This window comes from Cynocephalus volans, chromosome 15 (genome assembly GCF_027409185.1).
Source record: "Cynocephalus volans isolate mCynVol1 chromosome 15, mCynVol1.pri, whole genome shotgun sequence".
Taxonomy (NCBI): Eukaryota; Metazoa; Chordata; class Mammalia; order Dermoptera; family Cynocephalidae; genus Cynocephalus; species Cynocephalus volans.
In genome coordinates, this window is record NC_084474.1 from 81,353,988 (window position 1) to 81,369,936 (window position 15,949).

At 47.9% G+C, this 15,949-nt stretch overlaps 1 long non-coding RNA gene across 6 annotated transcripts in view; it reads left to right on the forward strand.

The window, feature by feature from the left end:
• Window positions 1-15,949, forward strand: part of LOC134363934 (uncharacterized) — a 244,855-nt gene that overhangs the window by 105,237 nt on the left and 123,669 nt on the right. For 5 of the 6 annotated variants that reach the window (XR_010021782.1, XR_010021784.1, XR_010021783.1 and 2 more), the window contains one exon: window positions 1,403-1,524. The exons of the other annotated variant lie outside the window; for it this stretch is intronic. This is a non-coding gene — a long non-coding RNA (uncharacterized LOC134363934). The remainder of the gene's footprint in view (window positions 1-1,402; window positions 1,525-15,949) is intronic. 6 annotated transcript variants of the gene reach the window in all.

Genomic DNA, 15,949 nt, shown 5'->3' on the forward strand with positions numbered 1-15,949 from the left:
TTCTATCTTTATAAGTAGATACATAGATATACACGTATCTATGTGTCTGTACATACATTTACACACACACACACACACACACACACACACACACACACACACACACACACACCCCAGCTGACCAGTATGTTTAATTTTCATTTCCATTTATCTGTAACAATTTGGACCTTACTTAGTTACTCTCATCAGTTATCTTATTTTATTCTAACAATCTGGAGGTTGGTAGTATTATTCCCCCTTTACAGATGGAATTTAATCCATTAGGTAACTTAGTCTCACTATTTTTTTTTTTTTTTTTGGCAGCTGGCTGATATGGGGATCTGAACCCATGACTTTGGTGTTATAACATAGTCTTGTTATTTTTAAAGTGCCTACCATGTGTTGGGCACTTCCACATCCTGGGTTTGGAAAGAGGACTCAGTCCTGGTCTCTGCTTTCCCATGGAGAGAACTGCAAAGCCCATGGGTGTGGCCCCTTGTGAGGCACACACTCATAGACCTGTCTGTGGGGGACCCTGTGTATGGGGGTTGTGGGGTGCCAGAGTGGGCTGGAGACTGAGAGACAAGTGAGGGGATGGTGCCGTCCTGCCAGGAAGGGCAGGATGAGGTCTCCCTGGGCTAGAGACATTTGCCCAGTGTATGGTCACCCAGAGTCTGAGTATGTTCTGTTTCTGTTTGCTTGCTGCTTTCTTTGGGGCTGGCAGTTGCTTCCAGGGCAGTGCATGATCCTGGGCCTGGGAGCCAGGCAGAGCTGGGTGCAAATCCCGCCTCCATTGTTTTCTAGATGAGTGACCTTAAGCATGTTTGTTTAGCTTCTCTAAGTCCTGAGTTCCTTCATCCATCAAATGGGAATAATTATCTGAGACTCTAAAGGCAAGAGGGTCAGATAGGATGTGCATGGGAAGCCTTGAGCAAGATACCAGTCCGAGAGCAAACTTTCAATTAGCTTTAACCATTATGGAGCTGCATGTTGCTCTTATGTCCACGTTTTAGTTGCTGCAACCATGGATTCAGCTACAGGGTACAGCATTGAGCCCCATACATTACATTTTGGTGGGTCTCCTTTTCCCTTGTATTGACCATCTGCTAATGTGACTGAGAAAGTGTCTTTTATATTTGAAAAGGAACAGAGGAGCTTTAATCTCTGGTTGGGCATTTCATTGAGTAGAGGTGATTCCTCTTTTTGCAATTATTTTTGGGTAATGATCCTGCACATTTAATCATTTATCAAAAATTTATTGAACACCTCCTTTGCACCAGGTACCTGCCTTGGCAAATGGTGATAAACAAGACAGATCCATTCTCATCTTCATGAAGCTACCGTCTGCTGGTGGTAATTGGGGTGGAGCCCACTGAGAGACTGGGCCACTTGAAGCCTTTATTCTGTCCCTGTTCTTCCCTAGGAAGGTCTGGAAGGAAGGGAGGTTGTCTGAGAGTGCCTCAGTGATCCCTGGAATGGGCCTGCCAAAGATGAAGGAGGGAGAGATGACCAACCTTTGCTCACGGTTGCCCCAAACTGTCTTAGGTAAGGAAAGGGTAAATGGGAATGCTTCTCCCACCTTCTGGGCTGGGGATTCCTTCTCTCAGCGCAGCCTGCTTTAGCTCTGTAGCATTTGTTTACGAGTTCCCTTAACAGATTTCTAGCAGGACTAAGACTTTGTTCATTGGGGTGAGGGTCTACCTTGAGGGGTGAGGGGAAGGCTGAGAAGCTGCTAAAATCTTGACATTGGCTTGTCAGCAGTTTACTGAAGAACCTGGAGGTGGGGGGGAATTGATAATAATTGATAATCGCTCGTGCATTCTCCATGGGGTTGGGATCAAAACAACATTGGAGAGTTTTGTTTTGTTTTGTTTTAACTGCTACACTTGGATACTCTAGTATCTAACCAGTGCTATGTTTTCTCTTCTTTTAAGCCTGTAGTCCTTCAGGAGAAAGTAAACAACGTGATCTGTAGGATGGCTGGCTCCACACAGCAGTGGATTTCTTAAGGTGTTTCTTGGCTGTCTATTGTTTCTGGAGGTTACTCGTTGCCTGTTCAGGAGACGTGTGTGTGTGTGTGTGTGTGTGTGTGTGTGTGTGTGTGTGTGTGAGATTGTGTGTACAAGTGTGTGCACATCTTCTTCCCTAAATGCCCACTTTCTTAAGGTGTTTCTTGGCTGTCTTTTGTTTCTGGAGGTTACTCGTTGCCTGTTCAGGAGACCTGTGTGTGTGTGTGTGTGTGTGTGTGTACATGTGTGTGCACATCTTCTTCCCTAAATGCCCACTGAGCAGCTGCCATTTCTCGGATCTACTGTGTGCCAGGCCCCAGGGTGGGTGTTTTCATTAGTTTACACTAAGGCAGCCTGTATAGAGCAGGTATTGTTATGAACCCCAGTTGTAGAGGAGGAAGTGAAGTTTCAGAGAGATGTAATGTCTTGATTGAGTTCACATAGCTGGTGAATGTCAGAATTACATGTAAACCCAGGGGTCTTGTTCATGGCCCAGTGGTAGGTGAGGTGTATGTGCCTAGTGACACAGAGCATGGGCTCTGGTTGCCCGACCAGGGTAGGCTACTTAAACTCACTAAAGGTCAGTTTTCTTACCTGTAAAATGGGATACTTATAGTACTTACCCCAAAGGGTCATTGTGAACATTTGTCAAAATCAAGCCCTCCATATAGAGTATAGAACAGTGTCCAGCATGCAGGATGTGCTCTGATGATCTTGGCTGTTATGGTAGTCCTGGTTCAGGGGGATTTGACCAAGAGCTGGGTGACCACATCATGATTCTGAAAGGTGGCGGTAGGAGCTGTGGGTGCAGGTGTGGCCAGGTGGCTGGGTGTGGGTGGTGGCGGATAAATGAGGAGTGGTCTTGAGATGAGTTGGACAGACCATGATTTCTCTAAGCAGAACCAAAGCCCTGAAGTGCCCAGGTCAGACTCTTCCTTTCTGATGCGGAGCACCCCACCCTGTGAGCGCTGTTGTTTTGCTTTGATGGGCTTTCTCAGAAAGGAGGAAGGTGGTGCTGGGTGTGGCTTCTGGCTTCCTCTGGCTGCCCTGATGCTGGCCGTCTGCTCTCTGAGCCTGGTTCGATGTTGGATCCGTGTCTCCTTCTACCCCATGCCTGGGGCCTTGGAGACATTACTCCCCTTTCCCTACAAATGTCCATCCTCAAAGGTCAACAAAGGCAGTGAGGGACACAAGCTCCTGCAGCCTGCAGGGCTGGGCTGCTTCCTCTCCTGAGTCTAGGGAGGGGCTGCTCGTTGACACTTTCCAGAGAGGACCTCACCCTTATGTCCACTCAATGTAGGTTGAGTAGGTCTTTGCTCCAAAGCCCACGCTGGGAACATACCCTCCTGTGTGACCTGGCTCTGACCAGCTCCCCGCTCTGCAGAGCCACGTGCTGCACAGAATGACCTCTTCCTCCTAGACACCCTGCATGTCTCTGGTTGGTTTCTCTAGATGAGAGGGACTGGCTAAAGTATAATCCCACGTGTGTTCACACAGATGCCTGGGAGAATTATGCATAGAAAAGAATTTGCAGATCAAAAAATGAATGCTGTAGTCCAACTCCTTGACCCCGTTTTAAGTCCAGAGTGAGTCACCAACCACTGAGGCTTGCAGCCTGCACTGTCTAGTTGGTGGTTACCTTGAGTTTTCTGGTTCAGTCCCTTTGCTATGGGGACCCACGTTGCCTCTACAAAGTAAACTGCAAGCACATTGACAGCAGGGCAGGAAACTGACAAGACTTGAGATGCCTTGCTGCATAATCGATTCAATCTTTATGAGCATCAGACAAAGTCTGTATTACCACGGTTCACAGAAGTCATACCCAAGGCTCAGAGAGGTAAGACATATTCTGGTTTCATTGAGAAAGTGACAGAGTTGGAATCTGAACTCCGGTTCCTTCTCACTCCAAATCAAGACCTTTTACATGCTCTATTTAGTTCAAAGCCTGTTTGGGACTGAGGAGTCCTCAATTCTCCCTCACCTGGCTCTTGCTCTGTTTCTTCCAAGTCCAGCCTTTTTCATTCTGGGCTGAAGCTGCCTGGTAATCAGTGGTTCGGTAAACTCTTCAGGTAACCTCTCTGGAGTATTTACAAGGAGCAGAGGCCATCTGGAGACTGATTATGTCTTTGTGTAGGGGTGAGATGGGAGCAGGGGTCCACTTTGTTTCTGCACATCATTGTGTAAACAGTGCTCACCTAGCGTTTGTCAGCTGGGGCTGAGAGGAGATAACAATTCCTGATCAAATGTGCACAGCGTTGACAATCTCAGCTCTTTCCAGGGAAAGCAGGTGCCCACGCATGGCTTTAGGCCCCTGAGGAGGTCCCATCCTGGGATGGAGAGACCCGAATCGCATCGTGATTCTTCTTGGCCCAAGATGAGGTTTACTCATTTCAAATGGTTGTACCAGTCACACATTCCTTGAGGGCAGCTGCTTGTGATGAAGTCGAGAGACACCCCAGAGTTTTGAGGGGCTGTTGATGTGAACTAACAGCCTTCCCTGTGGTTATATCCTGTGGCTCCAAATAGATATGTATTTGAAAGTGCCTAGCAATATAGGTTACACAAGAGCTGATGTGTAAGGTCTCTTTGGGGTTCTGACATTTTTTTGTTAAAGTATTTAAAGAAAAGTGACACCTTTAAAGAGCAATGTCATTTGTTCTCAAAGCTGCAAAACTGGGATACACAGAAGACAAAAATTTAAGCTTCCTTGGAAATGAGCAAACATTTCAGTCTATTTCTGCAAACTTCCAATACCTTGGGTTTCCTGCACTTTTGTGACTTCAACCCAGGGTTTCCATATGGCAGGTGTGTGAGTTCTGTTATGTGGTGATGTCATGGAGTAGAACGTACCTTAGAGTTTACAAAGAGTGTCCCCAGTGGATGTCTCCATTGAGGATTCCCTCCCTGGTGAGGTGGACAGGTCGGCATTACGTCCACTCATACATAGATGAGGAAACTGAGGCTGAGAGGGATGGGGTGACTTGGGGCTGTATGATGTTGTAGATGCCCATTCCCTTTTGTGTTGCTTCACTTCTCTGTGAGGCTAGATTGGGCTGTAGGGGTGGGACTAGGGGGTCTCTTGCTTCATCTTTCTCTAGACTGAGGCTTTGTTTTTTTTGAGGACAAAAGAGCTGGGGTCTGTTTCAGCTACCCAGTGAATCCACCGCCTCCCCCCACCACCTTCCTTTTCACTTAACCAGCATTTATTAAGTGTCCCCATGTCCATGGGGTGTTCTGAACAACAACCACCGTGGCTCTGCACCTGGCATGGGACAGGTGAGGTACATGTGCTTCATGGGCGTGGGCCTGAGAAAGCAGCAGGAGCAGACGTGGACAGGGCATGGCCCGGTGGGTGGAGATGATGGGGATGGGCCACACAAAGACACATCAGAGCCAAGTGCAGGGCTCCTGGAGCCTCGAGTCCTGCCTTTGGTTCCCAGGGTGCTTACAGTCTTAACGTTGCTTCTGCAGCTGACCACACTTCATGTAGCCTTCTTCCGAGGTGCTTGGGTGTCCGTGATGATCCCATCTTACCACTAGGGAGGAACACTGAGATTTGGAGAGGTAAAATGGCTTGCCCGAGGCCATGTGCTAATAGAGATGACAGAAACAGGCAGAAACAAGCTCAAGGCCAGATCTAAGTGTCTGTGCATTTTCCACATACTAACTGTATTAAAAAAAAAAAATCAAACTCTGGGTGGAATAAGTTCAAAATACAGCGTTTGTGTTGCCCTCTGAGGACTTGATTTGGAATTATTCTTCCATGAGAATGCAGAGCAGAGTGGAGGGGCCAGAGGTCCCAGGAGCGTCCAGGTTCCAGCTCTGCCCCTTGCTGGTGGTGTGACTTTGGGCACTGTGATTCAGCTCCTCATCTGCACCATAGATGTGGCTCTAAATGCTTTTTATTTAGTTTTCTATGGTTGATGTAACAAATGACTGCAAATGTTGCGCGTATGCTTCTGTAGCGCAGAAGTCAGCAAGGGTCTCGCTGGGCTAACATCAAGGTATCTGCAGGCTTTGTGTCCTTTTTGGAGCCTCTAGAGGGGATTCTGTTTTCCTGCTCATCCAGTTGTTGGCAGAATTCACTTCCTTGTGGTCACAGGACTGCGATCCTCATTTTCTTTCTGACTGTCACACAGGACTATATCCAGCTTCTAGAGGCTGCGGCCTCCTCTCCTCCGCCCATGTTCAAATCCGGCAGTGGCAGATCTGCTTCCTCTCATGCTTCAAGTCTCTTCTCCTTCCCTCTCAGCTCTCTGACCCCAGCTGGGAAAGCTTCTCCGACTTTAATGATTCATGTGATTGGATTGGGGCCACCCTGATAATCCAGAATATTCCCCACCTGAAGATCCATAACTTTCATCACATCTGCATGGCTCCCTTTGTTGTGTGAGTAACGTATTCACAGGTCATTTTGCCACAATAACTCATAAGCGTTGCTGTGAGGATTAAGTTAATTGACCCATGTGAAGTGCTTAAAATATTAAGTTGGACTATGTGAAATGGACAGGATTCCACTGTTGGCCTGTACAAGGTCGACCTAATCATATCTGGTTTACAGTAAGTCCTCAGCAAACATTTGCTGTCATTCTTCTAGTGGTGGACATGTCATGCTTAGCCAGTTTGCTATTGTTCTAATTTCCTATTGTTGGGTATTACTTTTTAAAAAGTTATTATTATTTTGGTATGGTAATCTTTTTTTAAAAAATCTTTTTTTAATTCTATGATGTTGTTGTAGAGCAGTTGGGAGGGAGGGAGAAAGGGGAAGGAAATGTGATGGGAGAAGGAGGAAGGAGGAGGGGTGGGACTGAGGCCTATGGCACCCCCCTCATTCCCACAGGGGACACCAGGGGGCTTCCAGCAGTGGCTTCATTGCTGGGTTGGGTGCAGATGTCAGGCAGGTGTGGCAAAAGCCCTCGACCCCACCACCCCAGCTTGGGAACCCTGAGCCCTTCTTGCTGTGGCTTGGTGGTCATCACTGGGCTGGTTGCATGAGTCAGCGGGGCATGGCTGAGGCCCTTGGTGCTCCACTGCCATTGCTTGGGAGAGCCCGGGGAGCTTCCTGTGGTGGCTCGGTGGTCATCACTGAGGTGGTTGTGCATATTGGGGGGTGTGGCTGAGGCCCTCGGCCACCCTTGAGACTGGTTGCGGAGTTGGGGAGTGTGTTGGGGAGTGTGTTTGAGGCCCCATCTCTCCCCCTTTCTGACTTGGTAGCTCAGGGGAATTCCAATCCTTCTAGGTGTTATAGGTGTTCTTTGGTGACATGAGACCTTTACTAGTTACTATCAAACTTTGTCTGTGGTTGTGGGTACTTTGTTTTTTCTTTCAGTTCTGTGTTGGATTATTTGCTGTTCCCACCACTTAAACTCTGCACTGGAACTAATTTCCTGACCAGTCTCCTCTGAGTGGTCCTTTGTTGATTGGGGGGCAGATCAGCTCTCCTTGCTGTGCCCCAGTATTCCCCCAGTGGGCCTATCTCCCCCACTGCCTGTGCTCCAAACACTTCCCATGGAATGGGCCATGCTCTGGTCTCTTGCAATGACCCACAGACCTCTGAATGGCTTCATTTTTTCAGTTGTCTGTGGCTTCTCTCTCCTTTGTGGGTCCACGGGAACCCTATTAGTGGTCTTGCTGGCCTGGGGGCTCCCAAGGCCCCTTTCTCCCCTGCCACCTCCAAGCAGCTTTATCCAAAAGGCACAGCTGTGGCTTTTTGCTGGCTCCTGCTCTGTGTGCTCAGCAGCTCCAGCCTTAAAGTGGCAGGGTCTTGGAATGGTGGAGCAGTTTTTTTCTTTCTCTCCTCATGGCTTCTCCCACCTTCATGAACTCTGTAGGTCTCTCCTCCTCTTCCCCTGAGCTCTAGTGGTCACAGCTTGGCTGATGTTACGTTTTTATAGTTGTAAATTGGTTGATTTGTGGGAGAGAGTGATGCTAGGACTGTCTATTCTGCCATCTTGACCAGAAGTCTGCTATGGTAATCCTGATTGTCATCTCTTTTACAAATTGTGGTCTCCTGGGCTGGCTGGTTGGCTCAGTTGGTTAGAGTGTGGCATCGTAACACCAAGGTCAAGGGTTTGCATCCCTGTACTGGCCAGCTGCCAAAAAATAAAAATAAAAACAAAAATAAAAACACAAAAAACCCCAACAGATTGTGGTCTCCTGATTTGGGGGATGCATGTCCATCTGCACCATGCTCAGTCTGCAGCCCCTGCCCCAGCTGCTGGCTGGCACAGAGGAGCCCCGGCTGCTGTTGTCAAGACCCTCAGCCCACACCAGCCCAGATCTGGAACATGGGTGTGGGGCAGGACCTTTCCCCGTTGGGAGGTGGGTGACTCTTCTGTTTCTCCCAGGGACTGTCCCTCTTGACTTCCTCTGGGCCTTTGGCTCTTTGAACCAGACTTGCAGGGTACCACCCTTGTGAGCCCATGTTTGGGGTCAGGGACACGAATCACTTCTCAGGGCCCCATGCCAACAGACTTTTGGCCCTTGGAGTGTGGTCCAGTGTCCCCTGCTCTGTAACTCCCCCTGTGTGGTTCTTAACAGACTCACAAGGATGTGCGTCTGGGCTGGACACTTTTCACCCGTCAGCTCTTATCCATTGGGAGATATCATTTCTATTTTTTTGAATGGGTGAAGGGATGTCTGAGAGTTTCCATGGCTTGCCTAAGGTTGGAGAGCTGGTGTATGAACCCAGGTTTGTATGCCTGTGACAAAAGTAAAGAAATCAGGTGTAGGTCTTATTAGCACACAGCTGCCTCTCATTAACATTTCCTCTCCTTTTTTGTGACTGTGAAGCCAGGAGGGGAAAGTGCCTAATTTACATCCTTATGCATTGAAACTGATATCATTTCCCCTTTCCCCCTTTGACCAGTAATAGACCCCTGAGGCTCCATGGGGGACACTGTGACCCATTCTACTGGTAGTGAAACTGAGGTCCAGGGAGTGTCCAGGGCTTTCTTGAGGTCACAGCATGTATCAGTGACCAGAATGTATGATAGTCCCTGGTGACAGAGTTGAAGCTCTAGTCTAGTAGAGCTGGGTTTGAGTTCCAACTCATCTTACCAGTTGTGTTACTTCAAGAATCAGAGTCTCCAGACTCATCATCTTTTGGTGGGAAAGACTGTTAGATTAAATCCCACCGTGAAGTTCGGCATCGGCAATCCTGCTCTGGGTGCTGTTTAGGTGGTGGCTGTTCTGGTGTGGCCTTGTGAAGTCCAGAACGAAGCTTCTGAGTCCCACACTGAGATTCTGTAATTTAAACTGTGCTCATTACTCCTTAGGATTGGAGGGATAAAACACCAGCAGGGAGTGGGGCCTGCCTTGGGGCCTCCTCTCTGCATTCAGTGACCCGTCTTCCTGGGTCTCCTTTTGTTCTGCCTTGAGCCTCTCTTCTGAATTTGTGGAAGAAGAGAACATGCTATCGTGGGACCTTGGGCCTGAGGGTCTGGAAGTGTCCCTTGGACCATCCAGGGACTCTGTGAGATGATGTGTGCTCTCCTGAGAGAAGGCACTCAGAGTCCTTCTGTTTCTGCCTGTTGGCCCTACCCCCAGATCCTAGCATGGGATGTGGCACAGAGTAGGCTTGCAGTAATGTTCAATGAAAGAACCCATTTCTCAAGGGACCCTAACATCATTTCATGCCATGAATTGTAGTCTAGGTCTTATTTCTGACCAACCCTTTGGGAGGCTCTGATGGGTCTGTTAGCTACAAAAATGACTTGCATTAGGTTTTAATGCAAATTAGTAAGTAATATTTTATTGAATAAGAGAAGCTCTCCTTGTATGACATCAGGACTATGAAGAAGCTGCAAAGGCATGTGTAGGGTCCTCAGCAGGGTTTCTCAACCTTAGCACTGTTGATATTTTGGACTGGGTAATTTGTCATGGAGGCCGTCCTGTGTATTGTAGGATGTTTAGCAATGTTGTTGGCCTCTACCCACTAGGTGCCAGTAGCACCACCAGCCCCAACCCTTACCCCCCAGTTGTGACAACCCAAGTGTTTCCAGACATTGACAAATGTTCCCTGGTTGGAGTGGAGGACACAAATTCTCTCCCCTTGTGAACCTCTGGTCTGGAGATGACCATGTATTCACGTCTCCCGACCTGGTCAGGTTGACATAGGCTCTTCCACAGGACCCTCTGCTTGAAGACGGACAAGTCACAGGTAGCTTGGTTTAAGGAAAAGAACACCAAGTTGAGTGTTTATGCGAATTCCATACCTACTGCATAGAATGGTCATTCTTCTGTTTCCTGACTGTGTGACCTTGAGCATATACTCAGCATATCTGAGGAAAACACCATCCCCTGTCCTCCAGGACTCTCACGTGATTAAAGATAAGGTGGTCAAGTGCTTTACATTCCGTGGACCCCCAATAAAAAAATAAATGTTATATTTATGATTGGTAACAAAAGGCATCTTAAAGAAAAGAATTTTTGGCTCTTGGGCAAGGTTCAGTGGACCATTTTTATGTTTAATTGTAGAGAAAGGAATGTTAGTCATTGAAATCTGAGCTACAAAGCCAGTGTGGCTTAGGGGTTGATCATGGGTTGTGATTTGAAGAAGCCCCAGGTTTGATTTCAGCTTCTGATGCTTGCTGGCCACCATCTGACCTTGCCCAGGCTTTATACTCTCAGTTTCTTTGTCTGTAAAATGGGTACAGTAAAAGCACTGACTTTAGAAGGTTATGGTGCTAGGGACTGAGAGGGAACTTTCTGTCTCCCAGGGCCTGGGCATGTGCACGGGCCTATATTTGGATTTCTCTGCTCCAGTTGTCCCGTGTCTTTTAAATACATAAAACATAAATGTTTTTTATGGTGACCCAAGTTCCATTCTGGAGGATCAGGCATTTGGGGGTAGGAGGGTCCCCAAACAGAGACAAAGGCAGCCAGCCAGCGTGTCCCTCTGTGGTGATGCTTGGGAGGAGGATGCCAGCAGGAGGACTCGCGGCCATATGGCCGGCAGGATGCCTCATTGGGAACAGACAGCCTGGCCCCTTTGAAGTGGTTTTGAGACCAATTTGGTAACTTGATTTGGAAAGTGGTATCGATGACTCCAGGGGCGCAGGCTGCTCATTAGCTGCTGTCTGGGCCTGGCAAATTGGTTTAAGTGGAATGAAATCGGTTCCTCCCCTCCCTGGGCACATGGCTGAAGTCCAGGCCTGATTGTAACGGAAACCTCTCCTGGGCAAAGGACATTGAAAAGCTTTCCGGGGAGTCTGGCGCTCTTTTTTCTTATGTGAATTCCACTTTCCCCTGGGGGGAACTAGGCTGATAAAACATAAAAATGAACCTGGAGTGGGTGGGTGACTGTGTGTGGGGGAGTCTGTCAGAAGAGAATGTACCGTGAACAGTTGTTGAGCATTTTTCAAGGACCAGTTATCCATTCCCGTGTTGAGAGATATTGTGCTTGATGCATTTTTCTTTTTCTGTCTTTAATTTCCGTATTACAAACCCTCCTGGGAGGACTATCCTCTTGCATGTCCTCGGGCACACGTTTTCGAGCTCTTGCAGGGTTTGTACCCAGAAGCGACATTGCTACCTCTGAGAATAAGGGATATTCTCTGTTTTATAAGATGCTACCAAATTGCTTTGTAGAACAACCATGGAAATTTAAACTCCTACCCACTGTCCACAAAAGCCCCTTTTACCCCACCTTGTCACCCACATTTTGTGTATCATACTTTTGCCTTTTTGCAAGCCTGATGCATGAGTTGCCGTTTCTGGTAGTTTTCCTGATTGCGAGGAGGCTGGGCCCTCACTTGCCTGTGCCAAGAGGAGGGACCTCAAAGGCAGCGAGGACCCTCACAACCCTCCTGACCATCTCTTTGGCCTCAGGAAGATAGGCAGGTCTCATTCACTGCTTATCTCAGGTGACTCCTCTTTGCAGGCCATTTTTGTTGCCAGTGAATGTCAGTTTTGGACCTGCCACTTTCAGCATTCTGTGCAATGTAGCCATAGACAGGACTGAGTTCTTCAGGAAATGATCACACCAATGTCCCCACTAGTTCATTTTCAGCTTCAGTTAACCAACATTATTTAGCACTTTACTGAGCACAGGACATGGAAGCAAAAGACATGGCTTCTGGGACTCTTGCTGCCCCATCTTAGCAATGTATTCCAGGAAGAGATCCACAGTCTTCCCAGGCTAATGCCCCCAGCCTCAGCATGGCTTGGAAAGGAGAGAGTTGGTAACACATATGAACATGTACTTAGAAGTTTAGAGACAAGCAAGACATTGCATGGAGCCAGGGCTGAATGGGCCTTTCTGCTCACGGTTCCTCATCCAAACTTGTCACATGATTATTATGCACCAGTCATTCAATCAGTTGTATCGGGTGGCTAATATGTCAGACACTGTCCTAGGTGCTAGAGATATAATGGCAAGCAAAGTAAACATGGTTCTGCCCTCGTGGGGTATATAGTCGAGTGGAGGAATGGGGCAAGGGGTTAAGTAATTGTAGGAAGGTGAATCCAATGCTACGAAAGCATCTTCTAGTAGCCTAGATGTTTCCGGGTAGCCTTATCACTCACAAAATAATGAAAATGAAAGCTTTATTGCTTTGGTAGCTGGAGTTTGTATCTGAGAAAGTGCTGATTCCCAAGAAGAGGAAAGAAAAGAGACCGCGGAGGGGTGACAGCGATACTATTAAATAGTATAAAAAGAAGAGCCCATATTTATTAAGCACTTATTGTGTGTTAGACCCTTTTGTAAGGGCTTTGTACAAATTAGGTGGGCAATATTATTGTCCCTATCTTACCTACAAGGACATCACGCCCTCCCTTCTCCTCGTTCCTGCTTTAAACGTTTTCACCTTGCTCTTGAATTCCTTTTCCCCCAGTTTCCTCCAAGCAGCAGGCTCTGGTAACTATTCTGTTCATTTATATAATAAATATTTATTAAAATGTAGATCCTGTCTTGTCGACAAGACGTCCTTGTACAAGTTAGACCCATGGTCACTTTTTCATGATGTGCTGCTTGTTTGTGGCAGGAGGTGGTCCATTGTTGAGGGTCTGTCACATGGCAGGTACTCGATCTCCTCTTCCCTTATAACGACTAGGTGGGTATTTTCCTCGATATGCACATGAAGAAAAAGAGGCTCAGAGAATTTAGGCAGCCTACCCAAAGTCACACAGCTGGGTTAAATTGGTTCAAAATCACGAACGTCTGGCTTTTAATGTCTGCACTCTATTCTCTGGCACGATGGTAAAGAATTGGGCAACGGATGGAAACAAAGTTGATGGAAGCAAAGAGATGATCACTGGTCCCCAATGGTTGATGGAGCCAGTCTGGGCAAAAACAACCGTGAACATGCTATTTGAAAGTTCCCTTGTGCTGGAACCCTATGGTCTGTCATTTCTCACCGCTCTTTCTGCTGTGTTTTCTTTTCTCTCTGCCCGCTCAGCCCAGGCCAGGCACATAGTGAGCCTGCAGATATTTACAGGGTGGGCCTCTATTCCCTCGGCTCTAATGGGGGCAGAGTAGTTGCTGCTGAGCGTACATGTGGGAGAACAACAGAGTCGGGTGGAATCTCATCCAGCCCTGCCTCTCAGTAGCGTTGGCACCTGGGCGGGTCTGGATCTCTCTGAACACCTCCACATGTGTCTGTCTGCCTGCCAGAGGCTGAGTCTATTGATGAAATACTGAACAAAAAGGGAACTGTTACAGTCGAGTGACAAGTTGTCCAGGTCCCAAAGTGACCTCCCCCTCCATTTTATTACCCCTAACAAGGAGCCTGTGCTGCTGAGTGGTGTGGCCATCATGCAACGACATTTCCATTCTTGTGAAGAGCATTTGTTGAGTGATGGGGCACAGAGCTGAGCTCATAGGACTGAGGAGGAGGCAGTTTCTGAGCCTCCTGTTTGTGCCTGGCACGCTGTTAGAGCCAGGCTTTTGGAGTGAAGGACACTCATTTTCTGTTGTCCCCTGTGGTCACTCACAGGAGAAAATTCATAGATACCTCTCCTAGTGGTAGCCCGATTCTGGGTAGAAGGATAAAGCAAAGGTTTCCTTTGGATTTTGATCTTTGCTCACTCTGATTTCTCCATTCCTCACCAGGAGAGCTTCAGGAGAGCTGGGCGACTTTTATGGGTCTCCCTAAGATTTGTAAGTTGGAGTCCTAACCCCCAGCACCTCAGAATGAGACTGCATTTGGAAATAGGGTCTTTAAAGAGGTAAAGTTAAATGAGATCAGATGGGTGGGCCCTCATCCAATCTGTCTGGTATCCTTATAAGAGGAGATTAGGATATAGACACACACAGAGGAAAGACCATGTAAAGTCACGGGGAGGAGATGGCCATCTACAAGCCAAGGAGAGAGTCCTTAGAAGACACCAACCCTGTGACACCTTGATCCTGGACTTCTAACCTCCGGAAAATGAGAAAGTAAATCTCTGTTGTTTAAGCCAGCCAGTCTGTGGAAACTTGTCATGGCAGCCCCAGCAGACTAATACCACCACATCTGTGAGTAGGTCACTTACCCTCTCTGAGTCTCCTTTGTCTCAGCTGTGTAAAGGGACATTGGAGTTTTTACCTTACAGGCCTTGGTAAGAGTTGTAAAAATCGCCAACATTCATTGAGGGCTCACTCTTGGCCAGGCCCTATGCTAAGCCCTTTTCATGTCTGAAAACATTTAACCCACATGTGTACCCTTTTTGGGGGGATATTATTGTTCCCACTTAACAAATGAGGAAAGTGGAGCACAGAGCTGTTAATTAACTTGCCAGATGTTACTCAGCAAGGAAGGGGTTGAGTCAGCATTTGGACTTTTGTATTTGGTCTCCGGAGCCCACACACCTGATTACTAGACTGTCACAGTTCTCGTTAAAACAAGACAGTTTACATAAAGGGCCCAGCACAGTAGTGCCTGGTCATGGCCATACTGAAGGTAGACCCTAGATGCACTTGACTGGAGCTCCCTGTTTTCTGCATTGAGTTTGGGAAGTTTGGACTCCAGGAGTTGTGCGTGTGTGTGTTGGTGGGGGGGGGGGGTGTGGGGTGTGTCTGTCTCTCTGTCTATGTGTCTGTCTCTCCTCTCTCCTCTCTCTCTCTTTTCTCCCCTGTACTTTTTGGGTCCCAGCCCCTCCTTCCCTGTCACTGCTCTCTAGCCTCCTCTCCCTATTTACTCTCCCTTCTCATCCCTGGTATTGACTTTGGCAGCTTTTCCAGAACTCAGCCTAACACCCAGACTCTCCGTGATCTCCTAATGCCTCAGATGGTTAAACCAACAGAGCATGCCTTTTTGTAAATGTCATGCACCCAGGAACCTGACTTTCCTCCCTGACTCAGTCCCCATCTTCCTCACCACATTTGCAGTTTCGAGGGCTCTGGAGCCTCTTTTATGAAGCATCTCTCATTGCTGACCAGTGAGTGTCAGGCCCTAGGGACAGGGAGGCCAGCACTGGCTCCGGAGTTGCCCAGACCTTACGGTAAAAGCACATCACCCTGAACGTGGGCCAGACTAGGCACCGGCCCAGCCCGGCCCTGCCCGAGCAGCTGGATCCTGCCAGCAGCTGTGCCTTAGTCACTGGCCAGAGACACTTTGCTTGTTTCAGCTGAGGCTGTCCAACTCCCCCACCCCCAGCCCCTGCCCAGGTTCCTGGAAAAGCTGCATACCATAGAACATGGGTTTCCCCTCCTACTTAAATAATTAGAGCTCTCATTTATTGAGCACTTACTAAGTGTCTGAGGCCGTGTTAAGCACTTTACAAGCATCTTCTCCTTTAATCCTTTTCATAAACTTCTGGGGCAGGTGTTCCTCTAGTCACCCTTTTACTGACAAGGACGCCAGCTCAGCAGCGTGAGTGCTAACAATAGAAAGTAGCTCACCTTTATAGGGTGCTACTGTGTGTGCCAGGTCCTTGGGCTAACTCCCAATAACCCCATGACGGCATGCTTTTATTATTATCTCTGTTCACACGTGGGGACACTGAGACCTGGGCGTTTCTGGGTTACCCAGCTCGTGCAT